Source organism: Sus scrofa, chromosome 8, assembly GCF_054392235.1.
Source record: "Sus scrofa isolate SSC_HxYL_T2T_F1_AM1 chromosome 8, Sscrofa_HxYL_maternal_Yorkshire_Landrace_v2.0, whole genome shotgun sequence".
NCBI classification, from domain to species: Eukaryota; Metazoa; Chordata; class Mammalia; order Artiodactyla; family Suidae; genus Sus; species Sus scrofa.
In genome coordinates, this window is record NC_139390.1 from 91,268,573 (window position 1) to 91,283,470 (window position 14,898).

The 14,898-nt window shown below is 36.7% G+C and overlaps 2 protein-coding genes across 9 annotated transcripts in view; both read left to right on the top strand.

Annotated features, from left to right (window-relative positions):
* Positions 1-14,898, top strand: part of LOC146400939 (uncharacterized) — a 278,242-nt gene that overhangs the window by 214,041 nt on the left and 49,303 nt on the right. The window lies entirely within an intron of this gene.
* The window catches only part of INPP4B (inositol polyphosphate-4-phosphatase type II B), a 696,813-nt gene that overhangs the window by 839 nt on the left and 681,076 nt on the right, over positions 1-14,898 (top strand). The window contains exon 1 of one of the 8 annotated variants that reach the window (XM_084972778.1): positions 157-175. The exons of the other annotated variants lie outside the window; for them this stretch is intronic. The gene's annotated coding sequence lies outside the window, so the exon portion shown is untranslated. Of the gene's footprint in view, positions 1-156; positions 176-14,898 lie in introns of those variants that run through there. 8 annotated transcript variants of the gene reach the window in all.

Sequence of the window (14,898 nt, forward strand, 5' to 3'; positions counted from 1 at the left end):
GTTGTGGGGTGAGCATCGTTGTTTGAAGTCTGAAAACTGCGCTGCAGGGTCCGCGAGCTCTCAGGGCACCTCTGGCACGGAGCACTCAGGCCAGGGATGTTCGGAGCTAGGGGTCGTTCCTGAAGGGACTTTCAGGCTTGTCGCTGGGACTAAGACCAGGATGCTGGAGCTCCAGGTACCTGTTTTTGCCCCTCCCTTTGCCTCTGAAATCTCCTCCCTGTTGGGGGGTGGTTTCTGTCCCTAGAAGATGGAGAGGCACCAGCAGTTTCTGTTTGGGGACTAGAGGTTTATAAGGGTGAGGATGTGCATGTTGATGAGGTTGTTGCTGCTGCTGCTGCTCCTGCTCCTGCACAAAACTTACCGGAAAAACCGGGGAGGGTTTTCTCTTACTCTTGTTTTAATGATGAAGATTCACTTTCCCTTTCCTCTTCCCCCCCCCCCATCTCCAGAACTAGGTTTCCTCCCTTTCTGAAATGTGTTATTTGAGGTCATTACATTTTGTGACTCCAGGTGTTATATTTTTGCCCATCTCTTTCCTCTAGTATGAAAGAACTTGTTTGTCAAGGTGTGGCTCTGTATAAGTGAAAGCCTGGAAGACAGAGTAGATTTGTCTTCTTCCTGTCAAGGTGGGCACTAGATAGGTCGTTTATAGGTGTAGGACTGTATTTCAAAGACCTTGCTTGTAGTAGGAATTTTCTTAATGGGTTCTGGACCATCCATGGTAGTATTCTGACAGTGCTAAAGCAGCATATAAGGTGCAGAGAATCACCAACAGAGCAGCTGGCTAGTGCAAGAAGTTGGGTAAAAGGAGGCCTGGGTAAGTGGGCATTGTCACACTTAGTAGACAAAGAAATGCATTATCTTGTGTTCTTTTGCGATATATCCCAGTAAAACATTGATATGAAATCAGAGTAAATGATCAATGGCTTCGTAATAGGTACTTGGGCATTTTAAAAATAGAACCTCTTGGATTTGTAGTAAAGTCTTTTTTTTTTTTTCCTTCGGTGTATTTCTTTAAAATGTGATGTAGCACATTGTCCTTGAAAGGTTATAAAGTGTGCCTGGGAAAGAGAGTCTAGATCTTCACTGTCACTAGGAAACATAGGTGCTGATTGAAATACTGCTCTTATTTTGGAAGAATAGGCTCTTTGATGAGGCAAATCAATATTTGTGATAAATTAATGACCAGTTAGGATGTACATAGTTATAATTGTGTTTTGCTTTTGATCCTTTGATAAAGTATAAGAAAAAACAGGTAGACCAAGTTAGTCCTGTTCCTGCAGCAAGTTTAGACCGTGTTCCTGCACATGGTCAAAGTTACAGGCAGAAAATACTTTTACATGTTGGGTTTCAGCTTCACTTTGGGGATGCACATTGACTGAACGACTTGATTACTCATAGCATAGACTTGTCAGTTAAATTTGATTATAAAAATCATGCTCTTATATTTGAGTTGTGTGAAGTGGAAAATCATTAAGCTGAAGGAAAAGCCAGATATTTGTTCTAAATTGTGCAAATTGAAAGTAATTCATTTCCTTTCTGAGACCTGGGAGTTTCTTCTAGTACAAGTAATATAAATCCCCGCATGGATAACCAAGGTAACAGTTACTACTTCGAGGCAAAACCCAAGAGGGCAATTCTCCTAAAGACAGAGAAAAAAGTGCAAACTGATCTCATCTCTCTTAGCAACCGAATGGTTGTCAGTTGTCAGGTAATTACCTGACGTCGAGAATACAAAGTTAACAAAATTATGAAATCATAATTAGTGAGCAAAATGCTTACTGGATGTCTATTACATTTTCTCATTTCACAGTGCACAGTCCCCAGCCAGTACTAATACTAGATATACAAATATCATAATTTCTGTAATCTGTGTGGAATAAATCCTTGTCTTCCATAGCCATAGGGATTTGAAGAGATAGAAGTGCGCTCTTTCAGATAATCTCAAATTAAATGTTAATGTTCGTTTGAAAGCTGAATCTGTCTCTTCTGTATTCTTTACCTTAATTTTTTACCATGTCCTAGCTAGCTTTCTAGAGCCCTAGGGAATTGGCTTCATAGCCATATTGTTACTACCTTTTAATACTGAGTTAGAAATCTTTGATTATAAGGACTCTTAAGGATACGCTCATAAATACACACGCTTTCATGGTTCAGGCTCAGAAATGAGATTCTTAGACAAGTAATTTTAGTTTAAATTCATATGATGATGCTGTGATTGCATTTTTGTGTGCATGTGCAAGATGCACTGAGCTTATGTTTTCCAAAACTTGAAATTCTCTATGTACCTAAAAACACGTTAAGATGTGGGAGAACATTTTAAGGAAGCTTCAGAGCCCCAGGCATCATTGTCCTTTCAATCAAGACTTGTTAGTGCGTTTATTTTGAACATTTTCACTACCTTGAAGACCAATAGGAGCATTTCAAAATGCTTATGAACTTTTACTGTTGTAACTATATTGTTTGTATATCTGCAACTGCTGTGGGGTTTTTTGTATAAGGCACAGTTGTAAACCTCTACCTTACTTCTTGGACGTGTCTTGCTACAGATGGTGTACCACGAGGCCAATGGAATATCTAAGGGTTGCAACTTTAGACTTTTTCCAATTGTCTTTGTAATTTTACTGAACACTGAGAAATGTCATCCCAACATAGTGTGACGAGTTGGATTTTAATATAATATGTGTTCTTAAATCATGTTTTCCAAACTGAGTTTCTTAAATTGCAATACTTTAAGTTCTATCTTCCCAATTGGCAGCCATTCCAACTAGGTGTCCTAATTGTGTGGTAGAGGCCTCAAAATAGCCCTATGCAGAACTCAGTGAAATAGACTTGGCAGTATTCATTTGGTTAAGCTGATTAAAGGAAATATTGAGAAGTTTTCTAGATCATGAGGCTTTGATCAGAAATTCCTTTGGGAATTATCTAAATTAATGATTTCAAGGGGATGGAGGCAACATTTGCCTTCAAGGAGAACTTCTCTCTCCTTTCCTCCTTCCCTCCCTCCCATCCTCCCTCCCTTCTTCCTCCATCCCTTCTTCTTCCTTCCTTCCATCTGTCTATCATCTGTCTTTCTATTTTTAACCTACCCTTCTGGTTGTTACAAGGAAGCAATGCAACAGGCCTAATGTTGAACTCTTTTCTCTATTTTCCACATTTCTAAGGAGGGAGATGTTTGTGGGATATACAGACAGCCTTAATATTCACTGTGAGTATTAAGGTCTTAAATTCTTTAATATTGAATTCAATTGATTCCTTATATTGAATTATTGGCGTAATAGTGACAATGGAAATCATCTTCCAAGATTACCACAAAATATAATTCTTTTAAATTTCCAAACATGAGTTATTTTAATATATCATTTATTTATACATTGTGAATACTTTAAAAGGACATCCTGAGATCTTTATATGTTTCAAAAGGGAGTGTGATTTTTAAAATGTTAAGCAATAATGATTTAAAGTGAATCTTCTGAGGATTTTTTGCTATAACAGACTTAATTGACAGAAATATGAGTCTTTCACCTTTCACCTTTGTTCTTAAAATAGGTGATTCCAGTGCATTAAATAGACCAAACAGGGAACTACCGTTGTAGAACATAGTGAAGCAAATAAAATATACTCCCTTAACTGTAGCAAAGTTCTCTATAGCATCCCTTTCTTTAATTCAGTCTTTCAGATGTTTCTCATTTCATTTCCTTGGGGCTTTACTTTTCTAGCCAAAAGATCAGAGATGAGCTCCAGCAATTAGCACAACCAAACCACAAAAATTATTCACCGCTGGGAAAATAAAGTAGAACTAAAAAGCAGTGGCATCTGAAATTGAAATTACAGCCTGTGGATGAGAGAGGATTATAGCTATGTCCTTAGAAAGCCTGAAAGTATCATGTGATTATTTAACATTGTATGAAGCCCTTTTGAACATCATCATATGCCAGACTGGCTAGATAACCACGTATTTCACTTGGAGCATTGGCATATGTTACACTCATAATAAAATATGTTGCATACTTGATGCCCAGCATGAAAAAAAATCACCCCTTAAAAAAATTTCATGTCTTCATTAACAAAACCCTTACTTTTTATATTTACTAATCTAATCAGATCTTTTCTACCTAAATTTATGAGACAGGGATAATTTTATGGTATGTGTAATATCATTTCTTCATAATAGCCTTCTCTTGAAGCAATTACGAATAAATATGTTTCAGAGCTGTCTTTTTGGATAGATTTGCTTTAAAATCAAGCATTTCCACTTTTCTGAAGACATCCATTGTGCATTTGGAGTCAGAGACAGTGAACACTAGGTGGCAGTGTGCAATGCTTAGTAGCCTTGAGTCTTGTTAACTGATATTTTCATTATTAAAGCTTTTCTTTTAAACAGAATTTATTTATATCACGAGCCAGTTAATGGAATTAAAATCCACAGGCAACAAAATCCTTAGCAGTATATTTAGAAGATCTACTGTTTGTAATACTTTAAAGATTTGATTGTAATATTTAACATACTCTGCTTTTATGTGGGGTCTGCTTATAAGGAATTAATTGAATTAAACATGCCAGAATTCTGCTTATGACTGGGTAAGAGAAGGGGAAAGAGAAATTTAAGAGAACATGAAGGAAAAAAAACCCCATATGGCCGTTCTAAAACAGACATTGCATTAACCGTTTGCACTTTAATCCTAATCCTCTCCTTACACAGGCTGAACAAATTCTTTTTTTCCAGGAGTTGAAGACTATAATTGTTAATTATTCTCTATCTTGCTAAACTTGGGACAATGCAAAAAAGAAAAAAAAGTGCAGATTTTCTCTCTGACACTTCAGCAGTTCCCTAATGTCCTTTGTAGTAGTGATGGCCTGGCTACCACAGTGACCAAATTGGATTTACCATGTAGTACTATAATTTACTTTATTGTGACAGCTGAAATTTATCTAAACCATTTCTTCTTGGTTAATCTGGATGTCAGCATCTCTTTCTTTGGCCGAATGATTAAGCTATAGGTCATGGAAGAATTAAAATTTATTCCATCATCCATGCACGAGAATGGGACCTATGTATTGTGTAGCCACCTGATTGCAACCCCCTCGACATCAATATGGTAGGCGCTGTAACCATGTTCACTGGATGTGGCAGTGGTAGGAATGTAAACCAAGGGAAAATTAATCAACATAAATGGGCATAATTAAGAAATATATGTCTTTTTAAAAACGTTTTACTATGTAAAATTTTAAACCTAATAAAAAAAACAAAACAAATCTCATCAGCCAGCTTCATTAATTGTCAAATCAGAGCATTCTTATTTCATCCACAACCCTACTCACTTTTGCCCCCACCCCGGAGTTTTTGGAAGCAAATCCTAGAAATTACATCAAAGGAAATGTACTTGTGAAGCAGGTATTTACAAAACTAGGTATCATATGAAGGGCAATTTAAAAACATTTAATTATTTACCAGAAGGGAAAGGGGAGGAATAAATTAGGAATTTGGGATTAACAGATATACCCTACTAGATATAAAATAGATAACAAAGACCTACTGTATGACACAGAACTATATTCAGTATCTTGTAATAACCTATAATGTAAAAGAATAGGTATATATTCTGTGTATAAAGTGATTCAGTCTATGTATAACTGAATCACTTTGCTGAAGATCTGAAACACTAAATCAACTATACTTCAATTAAAAATTTTAAAAATAGTTACTAAAGTAAAAACATTACATGTCATTTAAAAATTAGAAATCTTGGCGTTGGGTAAAGTAAACAGTTGAATTCGTTTATGGAAAATATGGCAGACTATATAATTCAGGAATAAACTTCAATTTAGATTCTATGTCATCTATTTTTAATCAGCCTAAGTGTGCAGTACTGTTCCTCGAACACAGTAGGTAGGTGGTACCTGCTCGATAAACCAATGACTGCATTTGGCTTCTTAGATTAAAACAAATATTCGACTGTCTGCATACCTTATCACTACAGTTCTCTTGTGTAACGTGTTGCTTCTAAAGAGGCAGACACTGTAGATACAGCACACCCTTGGCATGTAAGAATTTAGTTTGCATGAGTCAAGATCTTACTACCAGTCTTAAATTATTTATACGTAGTAATCTATAGTTTTGCTGACATATGCATTTGAATCACACAGTTCTAGAAACTGGCCTTTGGGTGAGTTTCCAGTGGTCCAGTGGTCATTCCTCTAGGTGACTTTATGCTCCAGGTGACTTTACATTTCACTGTCTAGAACTAATTACCCCCGGGGAGTGTGTTTGAGAATTTGGCAGTCTTAGAAATTGTTCTTCCCTTTCCCTTTGAGAATATCATGAATCTTCTAAAATATACCATTTAGATTTTGTGTGGAGTTTAAATTTGAAATGAGTGGAATTTTTTTCAGATCTCAAAAATGACAGGAACCATTATGTACAAATCTTTGTGACATTATGTATCTAAGAGAAAATATAATTCCATGGTAGAGAAAATAAGTAATTTGTACCTAAAGGGTATGTGCCATGCCATGTTTTTCATATGTATAAATTATATAGGAAACAAAGCCTCTGTGTAATTTTCTTAATACTGGACATGTAATTTTTTTGACTTTTTTTTTTTTTAATTTACTATAATGTTTTCTTTCCTGGGCTGTGTTTTAGAGACTGCCTCCCAATTTATTCATGCTATTTGTATTTCCATTTCCCATTTTATATTTTGGGTGGGAGTGAAGAATGGTACAGACTCAGAATAGTGTAACGGGCTTCCAGTTGATTTCTTTCTTTCTTTTTTTCTACTCATTATTTCCCCCAGATGATACATGTGATAGATCTCCATTAAAAAAAATTGGTGTGGAGTTCCTGTGGTGGCTCAGTGGTAACAAACCAGACTAGTATCCATGAAGATGCAGGTTTGATCCCTGGCCTCGCTCAGTGGGTTAAGGATCTGGTATTGCTGTGATCTGTGGTGTAGATTGCAGATGCGGCTCCAATCTGGAGTGGCTGTGGCTGTGGCATAGACACAGGTCCGATTCAAACCCTAGCCTGGGAACTTACATATGTCATGGGTGTGGCCCTAAAAAGTCAAAAAAAAAAAAAATTGGTGAGAGGAGAAGAGTCTAAAGAGGCAGAAAAAAAAATCACCCAAGGACCTATTGTGAGCGTTTTCTCATATTTCTTTCTAGGATTTCCCGTGATTCTTCTATAAGAGCTGAGTGTTCATTATGCTTGTAAGATTGCTCTGTGTGTGTGTGTGTGTGTGTGTGTGTGTGTGTGTGTGTGTGAGAGAGAGAGAGAGAAAATGAGTGTTCTGACTTTTTTTTCACTTAGAATTGTATTGTTCAATTAAATTTAGAATTTGATTGAGCACCTACTGTATGCTAAGTACTATGCTAAGTTCTGTCTGGTTTATAGCAGTGAATAAAAGGAAAATTCCTTTTCCTGTGCCTGTAAACACTTCTCTAAGCTTCTTTTTTTCTAAATTTCTGTCTGGTAGTCAGGCATACAAATCACTGTCATTTCTTTGGCCATCCTTGTTACTTAGACTTTTGGAATTTTGTCATTTTTTCCCCTGTTAATATGCTGTAATGAATCTTCTCTATATGACCTCATTTTATGATATTCCTTGTCTATCATTTTCACTGTTTTCTTAGGAATGATTCCTGGAGGTAGTATACTGGATACAAAATATGAATTTTTAAAAAACTCCTTGTATGTGTGCCAAACTGCTTTCCAGAAAGACTGCACCCATTTTCATTCTCCCTGGAAGTACAGAAGTCATATCTCCATTCTCACCGCATTGAAGGATTTTATTTTATTTATTTATTTATTTTATTTTGCTTTTTAGGGCCACACCTGCAGCACATGGAAATTCCCAGGCTAGGGGCTGAATCAGATCCACAGCTGCCAGCCTGCGCCACAGCCACAGCAACGTGGGATCTGAGCCATGTCTGTGACCTACAGCACAACTCATGGCAGTGCCAGATCCCAAGCCCACCGTGTGAGGCCAGGGATTGAACCCGAATCCTCATGGATACTAATAAGGTTCGCTTCCCCTGAGCCACAACGGGAACTCCTGATTTTAATATTTTTTAAATTAAGTTCATTAATTGGAATGAGGAAGAAGAGTGTAATAACATCAACTACAGCAATAGCACTTATTGAGTACCTCATACAGACCATTCATCAGGTAAGACCTTTATCTATATTAACTCATTAATCTTCCCAACAACTGTAAGAGGAGGAAAAAAATACCATCCCATTTTAAAGGTTAGGAAACTTATTTTTTGAGAGTTTAACTGACTTCTCCAAAGTCACATAACTGGTGAGTGGTTGAATCGGGTCTTGGACCAAGACTGATTTTACTGTAAAGTCCTGGCTTTAAAGTACTGCATTCTTTCTACCAAAGCTTTATCATGTGAGGCTGAACATTTTTGTTGTTGTTTCAAAGCTCCAAATTTAATTTGATTAATTTATATATTTATTTATATATAGTTATTTTTAACTGATGTGCAGTTGAATTCTATGTTGCCTTAGTTTCAGCTGTATAGCAAAGTGATTCAGTTATACATACACACACATATATATTCTTTTTTAGATTCTTTTCCATTATAGGTTATTATAGAATGTTGAGAATACATGGTAGGTATTCGTTGTTTGAGGGTGAACATTTTTGAAATATTTATTTTCATTTGTACTTTCTTTTTAATATTCATATTTTTAGCCTTTCTTTGAATGTTGGGACCTAGGTTTTCTTTTCATCAATTTTAGTGTCCTTTATGATAATGTCCTCTTATCATTTATGTTATCAGTATTGTTTTTCTCTCTGTTTTTTAACATATAAAAACTGAAATTGTATGGGTGGTTAGGATGAATGTCATATTTTACCTTTTTTTTTTTTTTTTTTGCTTAGACAATACTTTCTCATATATTAAACAGAGCAAAATTTGTCTTAATTATACCTCCTCTAAAACAATCTACATTTAATTCTTTAATGATTTTTTTTTATCACTAGCCCACCCGACACTTTTGGTGTAAGGTGTGAGGTAAGCATTAAATGAATTATTGTCTTGATTGAATTAGGAAGATGTGGTGTATATATACACAATGGAATACTATTCAGCCATAAAAAAGAACAACTAATGCCATTTGCAGCAACATGGATGGAACTAGAGACTCTCATACTGAGTGAAGTAAGTCAGAAAGGGAAAGACAAATACCATATGATATCACATATCTGAAATCTAATATATGGCACAAATGAGCCTTTCCTCAGAAAAGAAAATCATGGACTTGGAGAATAGACTTGTGGTTGCCAAGGGGGAGGGGGAGGGAGTGGGATGGATGGGGTGCTTGGGGTTAATAGATGCAGATTCTAACCTTTGGAATGGATTAGCAATGAGATCTTGCTGTGTAGCACTGGGAACTATGTCTAGTCACTTATGATGGAGCATGATAATGTGAGAAAAAAGAATGTGTACATGTATGTGTAAACTGGGTCACCATGCTATACAGTATAAAAATGACAGAACACTGTAAACCAGCTAAAATGGAGAAAAATAAAAATTATTATATAAAAAAATGCAAAATTTTAGAGAATGAACAATTTGTCATGCTCAAAGCCCATTGCCTACTATGTGCTTAATTATTTGAAGTTTCATAGTCACATAGAATATGGATTTGAAATTTGTGGTAATGCAAAATAATAAAAGGGCAGCAATGATATATTTTTATAAGATCTTGGAAAATATTAAACAAATGGATAAAAGAAGTATTATAAAAAATTTCATTTTTCTGTAGCAATCTTTGAATAATGTACCCATTTCCCACTTCTTTGTGGTTCTGTCACATCATATTATATGTTGTCTGATTCCGGAGGTAAACGAGGTCAACACACACACAACACGCCCCCCGACACTCCCATGTAGTGGCTTTCTGGTTCTGGTGTACTTACTTCATTCTAGTATCCTGTTGGTTTTTAAAATAGTAGCATGCAGGTTTGAAGGCTGCAGTTATTTGTTTAATATCTGGTAGTATTGGTACTGTCTTTTGTGTGTGTGTATTTATATGTCATTTTTAAGATACTCTCACTCGTATTTCTTTTCAACTCACTCTAGAATAATTTGGTAAAATTACCCCAAAATATTTTTAGATTTTAATTGAAATTTGAGTGTACAAATAGAATTGAGAAGAATTGGCAACTTTACAAGATTTAGTCTTACTGTACAGAAACCTAGTGTGTTGCTCAGTAAAGTTTTGATTTGGGGTATTTTTCATGCTGTATGCAAGGGTTTATATCAGACATTGGTCGTTTGTCTAAGTATTTTCTTTTTTCATGATTCACTCTTCAAACTGACCAGAAAATTAGGGAGCATTCCTTGTGTACTATGGGCCCACCTTAACTTTGTTCATTCAAGTTCACGTCTTTGGCCTAACAGCATGTCATTGTCCAGGAAAGGGAGAGGCACTTGAGGCTTGGAAGCTTCTCTTTCCCATGACTGGGCCACAACCTTGCTCTAAGTATATATTTATTTTAAATTATTTTACTTAAATTAGCCTAAGAAGATGGTTTCAGTATGAATATTTAAAACATCAGTATGTGAATAGTTCTACTTCTTCAATAATTCACCAAGGACATAACATAAAATTGTACCAAAATATGTAGTATCATGTGTGTGTGTGTGTGTGTGTGTGTGTGTATAGATACATATAATATATATATAAATACAAAGTTCCCATCATGGCATGGCAGAAACGAATCCGACTAGGGACCATAAGGTTGTGGGTTCGATCCCTGGCTTTGCTCAGTGGGTTAAGGATCTGGTGTTGCTGTGGCTGTGGTGTAGGTCACAGATGTGGCTCGGATCTAACGTTGCTGTAGTTCTGGAGTAGGCTGGCAGCAACAGCTCTGATTCGACCCCTAGCCTGGGAACCTCCATATGCTGCGGGTGCGGCCCTAAAAAGACAAAAGACAAAAAAAAAAAGTAATAATACAATGCAGCAAACATTGCTCAGTTTGATATTTGGTTCCCAGTTTTCAAATCTGATGAAAGTACCTCTAAGCTCATCAGCTTGGACCCATTACAATGAGTGACAGTGTTGGGTAACTAGCCTGAAGCTCTGAAGCTATTTATTTGGGTCTGTACTCTAGTTATAGAGATCTTTTTTTTTAAAGGAATATCCAGAAAGATTTTCATACTTGCAATTTTTTCATGTCTTTTTAAAATGCTCCATTGCTATATATTTCAGCTCCCGTCCATGGACCCTGGTATCTAAAACAATTTGCTTATTGGAATCATGCAAGAGAGAATGTGTTCCTTTTATTAACATGAGTCCTCCAGGTTTTCCCAAAACTGAGACTTGTTTACCTCAGGCCAATGGACCCCACCTCTGCCGGTGCCCTGTCTCTCGAAGCTGCCCTTTAGACAAGTTGGAGAGTTATTGTGTGCGTGGGTCTGCAGGCCTGCTCATCCACACCTCCAGTTCCAGTTTTATTATTTTAAATGATGATTCCTCCGTGTAGTGGAATTGTACACTAAGCTACGTGCCAGTTACAAGCATCAGGTTGTGGTGAGAACCACGTTCATCTCCCTGCCGAAAACTGCCAGGTCTTCCCCATGCACAGGTCATCACGTCAGATTTTACTAACATCCAGTTTCCATTTCCCATGGAGCTCACTGAGCTCAACAACAAAGGAAAACAAGTGAAAAGCTTCTGATTTGCTTCTGTTAAGATTTCTAGTTTCCATGCCTAGGTTTATATATTTCTTTTTACTTGGATGCTTGAAGCAACAATATACTCACAGTGATGAAAATCCTCTCAAAGCCTCAGGAGAGTTTTCTCCCACTGGTTTAAATTTCCCTGTCAAAATTTCTCAGGTAATGTGATGCTGAGAGAGAGTGTGTGTGAGAGAGAAAAAGATCCGTGTAGACGAGCAAAGCCATTGCAGTGGGGTTGTCAATCACATGACATTTCACTTGGAATTCTAACCCATGCAGATTTACAGCTCTGCAGAGTGTTTTCTGCTGCCAGCATATAATGTTTAATTGTAATAAAAAATGATTTTTAAAAAATCGTTGAAAAATGGTGTCTTAGTTCAAGACGGCATCTCTAGTTTAACTATTTCTGTATTTCACTTTAGGATGACCAGTGTTCTGATTTGCTTGGCGCTGATGGGTTTCCAGTGCTAAAACTTGGAGAGACCTGGGCCAACGTGCCGGTGGGTCTTTAGCTCCACAAACATGTTTGAGAAGTATGGAGAGATTAGTAGATAGATGTTTTCAAGTATCTATTGTACTCAGTAGAAAGGAGAGAGAGTTTTTGGTATATGAAGGTGTTACTTGAACATTCAATGAATAGTAATCACCCTAGAGATGTTACAGAATCTGGACTCAAGTTGTTCTTTGCTGGCAGAAACTGGATATTTTTTATTTATGCAGTTATACTTATTTATTCATAATTTAATCCCTGCATACTTCCAGAAATGATTTGAGAAGCTTTACAGTAAAACCGTATATGAAGATACTGAGTTTTTATGGCAGTTCAAAAACTAAGGTGAAAGATGTATTTTGAAGCTTGGCTAAAAGTACTATGCCTTAAAAATTAAATTTGATAATATGAATGATAACTAATATGAGATCTGAGGTACTCTAGGTAGAAACATACTCTAGGTAGAAACATGATTTTGGATAAAGATGCAGCCATGATTTGAGTAATGATTTGGTGTTTTAAAGTTCCCAGCGGACAGTCTGGCGAGCTGTTGCAAGGAGGGCCGCATATTCAGGAGTTCTGGACAGGCAACTTTCCTTCACAGGCATGTTTTTGATTCTGGCTCCACGCATTCTATCATGAGACACATTTGGGTTGCATTGAAAAAGACTGTGAATTTATTAAAAAGACCTGCTGTAAGCTTTGTTCTTCTGTGCCTAGACTGTAGTGACTTGGGGAAAGTCTTTGTAATCTACCTGAGCCTGTTTTCTCATCTGTTAAGTACAGATACTAGTAACTACCTCACAGATTTGGAGTGAGAATTAATTAGTGGGTCTGTACCCAAAAAATGACTTACAAATATACTGTAAAAACATAGTATGAAAGATATTAACAACCACTAATGTAATTATTATTTTCACAGTCTATATACAAAATGATTATTTAGGACTCAATTACAGCGTTATATCTTACCCAGACAACTCTATAGATTAGGAGTCCACGTTGGTGAATTTTAAACCATAGCTGCCTTATCTGTAAACTGGTTTATTAACATGTGCCTTGCAAAGACGTTAGGAGGATTAAATACCATAAGTGATATAAAGCACACAGTGTCAGACCATAGCAAGTCTTCAATGAATAATAAGTCTTCAAGCTATTTTAGTTACTATGGTTAACACTTTTTATTTTATGTGAATGAGTGAGGAATTGATATATTGGAGTCATCTGACATTGTATTTCCTAAACTTTCAACAGTAGAATATTAAATGACATCCCAGTGTATAAAGTAGATATAAAAACATTTTGTTAGTATGGATGCATTTCCTAAGTTCACATTTTAAAACATGCTTATTGATAAGGGGTCAGTCAATGAAAACAAAGAAGTTCCTTGCTGAACACAAATATGTAAAATCATGGTTCATAGATAATAGTTGTGCAATATATCTGTTCCATCATGCAGTTTATGTTTTACTTGTTTTATTAATTTTCTTTTAAAAAATTTAGTGTCTTTATTTTGTTTTGATTTATTTGGTATTTCTCTTTTGTGTCTTTGGTTTCTACAGTTTCTTCCTCTAGATAGCAAACTTCTCAAGGCTGGGGAGTGTCTTCAATTTATCTTTTGGACCTAATGCCCAGTAGAAGGCATGGCACAGGGTAGGCCTCAAAAATGTTTTGTGGATAAATGGATAGTCAGTATAGTGAGGCTTATTTTACCTGAGAAAAACCACTGTATTTTTAAAGGTGTTAGGGTATGAAAAGACAAGAAATGAAATAATAAAATAACTAATAACAAATAAAAAATACCTTCTTAATGGAAGTCCATAAGAATTTTAATCTATAAGTAGAGCTCTTGCCATACCAGAGAAGAATCTGGTCTTTGCAAACGGTGTGTGTGCGCACGCGCACACACATATGGGAGCTCCTTCATGCATATGAGTTTACAAGAGTGGGTGAGGGACAGAGTGAAGGAGATTGGAAGGGATAAACACTTGGGCAGGACCTGCCAAGTGTCAGGCACTTGCCAAGTGCATTGCTTTGAGTATGGTCTCTATTCTTGAGAATTTTTGCCATATCAAAGCTTGATGAAATAAGCCCAGTGAAATGTTTATCATACTTTGGCAGGTGGACTGTGGGAAACACAGACTGTTAGTGGAACTGTGGGGTCAACTGTTTTCTGTCTTTTGGGGGCTGAGTAATTTGTAGAGTTCTTTATCACCCCTGTCTTATCCATGAGAGCCAGCAAGAAAAGGTAGAAACAAATCAGAAAAAAGTAGACTGTATGCTGATAAAAATAACAACAGCTAGCATTTATGGAGCACTCTGAGTGTTTTACTTACATTAACTCTTTTACTCTCTGCAATTGTAGGAGGTAGGCACTGCTGTTATCCCCATTTTACAGGTGAGAACTGTGAGTCACAGAGAGGAAATGTAATAAATTGCAGTTCCATGTTTAGGAAATGGTAGGTCCAGGACTCTGAGCAAATTCCTTAAGCACCACCACTCAGGACCCTCCTCTTACAATAAGACTCTTGGCATATCAGCTGCGGAAGCAAGAGGAAGGCTCATGGCCGTGCCAGTTCCATGTAGGGGTTCTCCAGGAGAGCTTCAGTTGATGGGAAAGGAGTGTGTGCCCTTGAGGGTAGCTTGCAGCTATGGTGCCAGGGGCAAAGTGCCCCCTTCTTGCTGTGGTCATTGAAGGGCAGAGGTGA